Genomic DNA, 3,560 nt, shown 5'->3' with positions numbered 1-3,560 from the left:
GGGGGGGGGGGGGGGGGGAGTGGTCAGTATATCACAGTGTCGATTCGGACAATTTGAGCGGCAGACAGGCTCTTAAACTCCTCTATACATCTCTGCACCTCTACACAAATCCATGGGTGTTTTGTAGCATTTGGAGGGCCGATCGTAAAAACAGCTGAGTGGTGCAGGCAGTTAACCTCAGGCCACCGGCTTTCACATAGAGGGACTCCAGAGACACAAGGAGGCCTGTGGGACAGGCAGGAGCAATATCACACCTCTCACGGTCACAGACACATCACGCACGTGCTCTCACTGCTGCTTACACAAAAATGTACACACACACACAGAGTGACGGAGAATAAATCAGGTTGACAGGAAAGTGTGCATTTCAGCAGGTTTGGAGAAAACGGCTTGTATGAGAGAATGTCTGTTGTGTGTTGAACCTGTGGATGGGTGAGTGTGGGTAAGCATTACGGGCCTTGACACTGTAACCTCCAAATATTAATCTTTACACTGACACAGCAAGTGCACACACACACACACACAACACAAAACAAAACAAAGCAAAGCAAAAAGCATGTGAGAGTGTGTGCTAACGCTGCAGAAGTGCCCACTTTTCCACCGACAGGTTGCGACACCTATCATCTGGGCAGATTCAGAATTAAACCAGAACTGTTTTCTGAATAACCTGACTGTCATGACATTATTTCATGAGAAACAGAAAATAAAATACAATCACACTAAAAAACAAACAAAAAAAACGAATAAAATATATGATCTATTATAATAAATATTATAGAAACAAACAATTACAGTCATATTTCAATTATATGATTATTAATTTAGTTTACAATTTAATAATTTACTGACATACATACCATTAAAAAATATTTCTTTTGACATTATTAAGAATACAGTATATTTAAAATAAAAGCAGCTGAATGTAAGAGGAGTTTTTCTTTTTTTCTATTTTCACTCAATAGAACAAATCTTCTTCTATTGTATCTGTAATTCAGCGTTTATCTAAAATATAAAACATAAAAGCAAACACACAAGTATAGGGGCTTTATAAAAGAGACTGTCTGAAGCGTCTTTGGGATTGTGCCATTGTCACGGGTGCTTGCTCTCTGTAAAAAGCCAGGCAGACTCAGTCATACACTCAATAATATAGTGAGGCCATTTTCAATCAGCAACTATTGTCTGAGTAAGAGAGGGATGGTGAAAGAGAGAGAGTGAGCATGAAAGTGAGAGAAAGAAAGTGAACTGTGGGTAACTGAGGAGAAGGTATAGCTCTTTTGTACGGAGTTCTGTCAGTAGTTCAGAAGGGGCAGCCGACCAACAATGAAAACTCTCAGCGAAGAGAAAGCATAGAACTGTTGACCTTTACTAGCAAAGCGTCAATTAGACAAAGAGTGTGAGTCTGTGATAAAGTGTGTGCATGATAGACCAACCACTTATCACCTCTCTCTCCCACGGAAATACAGTGCCATGCTCAATTTAAGCCATTATAATTTATAACTTTTTTTTTTTAAAATTACTTTTTTTTTTAAATCCTTCTTTTGACAATATGAAATTTTTAAAGGACTGAAACTTAATTTACATATGAAATGATTTGCTGGCAAATATGCTTCAAGTACATATATTTTTGCACAAAAATAATATTTTGAAAAGCAGAAATTACAATAAATACTGGCTTTTCCCTCGAGTACATGCTGGCTTCATTTGATCCATTCTTCCAAGGCAGATTTGCTCCAGGTTTTTAAAGTTAGTCAGATGACACCTGAACAACCTGATCCTGTCAAACAGTGCCACCTATTCTCATTGCCAAGGCCATTATAGGACATTTTATGCTTTTGAGCATTCATCTGGCCTTGCATCTGGGACTTTTGTTTTGGTAAAAAAAAAAAAAAAAGATACTTTGACGAAACTTTGATTCCCTTTTTGGCAGAATGAAATGTGTAATTTTGTCCAATTTTCCAGTATTTTGCATCATCCACTTTTCCTTTGATTTTAACAGCATATTGTGGGACAATACTAAATTTGTAGCATACATGTAACTCTGAAGCTAAAAATGGTTCTATGTTGGTCTCATCTGACTACAAAACATTTTCCCCTGAGCAACTATGCTGTGTGTCAAGACTTTTGGCAAACTCCAGAAGTGCTGCGACATGGTTCTTTTTTAACATTGTCCTCTTTTGTGTCACACTCCTGTATCGGCTAGCATTGTCCAGGGCTCTTGATGTGCTGTCTGGTGCACCCTCAGCTCCAGAACTTTGTAGCCCCTTCAAAGTGTCTGTTTGCCTCTCTGTAGCTTCCATCACAAGACTCCTGCTTGTTTGTGCAGAAAATGTTGTGGAACAAACCAGACTAAAAAGTTGTGTTTGCTCAATTGTGCTCCTTCCTGCAAAAAAATGATCTCGATGAAGAATTTCAGTCAGGTTTTTGGGTTAAACAAATACATTTTGCTTGGTTGAAACAGCAGCTACGGTAATTATCTCTCTATTCATTTCTCTGTTTTTTTGCCACGGGATGTAACTAGGATTACCACAAGCTTCAGTCTGGATCCAGAACACCTGAGAAGAGATGATGCCAACCCCTCAGAACTACCACATTTTACTATAAGTTTGATTGCATCATATAATAATTGCTGTTAATAGTGTTCATCGTCTGTTTTATTACATCTTAAATAGATTTTTCCATACATTTCTGCCATATGTACATTAACTGACAGTCACCACTGATAAGCTACCACTAAATATTGTAGAAACTTAATTTGCGGTAAAGTTGCTTTGCAATGATTTGTATGGTGAAAAGCGCTGTACAAATAGACTTGACTATTTAGCGCCCAAACTCTGGAATAACCTACCTAACATTGTTCGAGAGGCAGACACACTCTTGCGGTTTAAATCTAGATTAAAGACCCATCTCTTTAACCTGGCTTACACATAACATACTAATACACTTCTAATATTCAAATCCGTTAAAGGATTTTTAGGCTGCATTAATTAGGTCAACCGGAACCGGGAACACTTCTCATAACACCCGATGCACTTGCTACATTGTTAGAAGAATGGCATCTACGCTAATATTAGTCTGTTTCTCTCTTATTCCGAGGTCACCGTAGCCACCAGATCCAGTCTGTATCCAGATCAGATGGTCACTGCAGTCACCCGGATCCAGTACGTATTCAGACCAGATGGTGGATCAGTACCTAGAAAGGACCTCCACATCCCTAAAAGACAGCGGAGACCAGGACAACTAGATGAGCCCCAGATACAGATTCCCTGTAAAGACCACATCTCAGACGACCACCGGGACAAGACCACAGGAACCAAATCGTCTGGTCAGAGGAGAACTGATCCCCCCCCCACCCCGACTGAGCCTGGTTTCTCCCAAGGTTTTTTCTACATTCCAATTTTGGTTCCTTGCCGCTGTCGCCTCTGGCTTGCTTAGTTGGGGACACTTCATTTCCAGCGATATTGTTGACTTGATTGCAAATTATTGCAAAGATACTATTTAAACTGAATTGAGCTGGATGATGACATCACTGAACTGTCTTTAACTGAAAAATGAGTGTTTAC

General features: G+C 39.5%; 1 protein-coding gene across 1 annotated transcript in view; it reads right to left on the bottom strand.

Moving 5' to 3' along the window:
- The window catches only part of LOC107556337 (protein diaphanous homolog 3-like), a 215,796-nt gene that overhangs the window by 66,921 nt on the left and 145,315 nt on the right, over positions 1–3,560 (bottom strand). The gene's annotated exons all lie outside the window — the stretch shown is intronic.

Source organism: Sinocyclocheilus grahami, unplaced genomic scaffold (genome assembly GCF_001515645.1).
Source record: "Sinocyclocheilus grahami isolate Dianchi unplaced genomic scaffold, SAMN03320097.WGS_v1.1 scaffold20.1, whole genome shotgun sequence".
Classification (NCBI taxonomy): domain Eukaryota; kingdom Metazoa; phylum Chordata; class Actinopteri; order Cypriniformes; family Cyprinidae; genus Sinocyclocheilus; species Sinocyclocheilus grahami.
The sequence above is the reverse complement of the archived record's forward strand: the minus strand, read 5'-3'. Positions and strand labels throughout refer to the sequence as shown.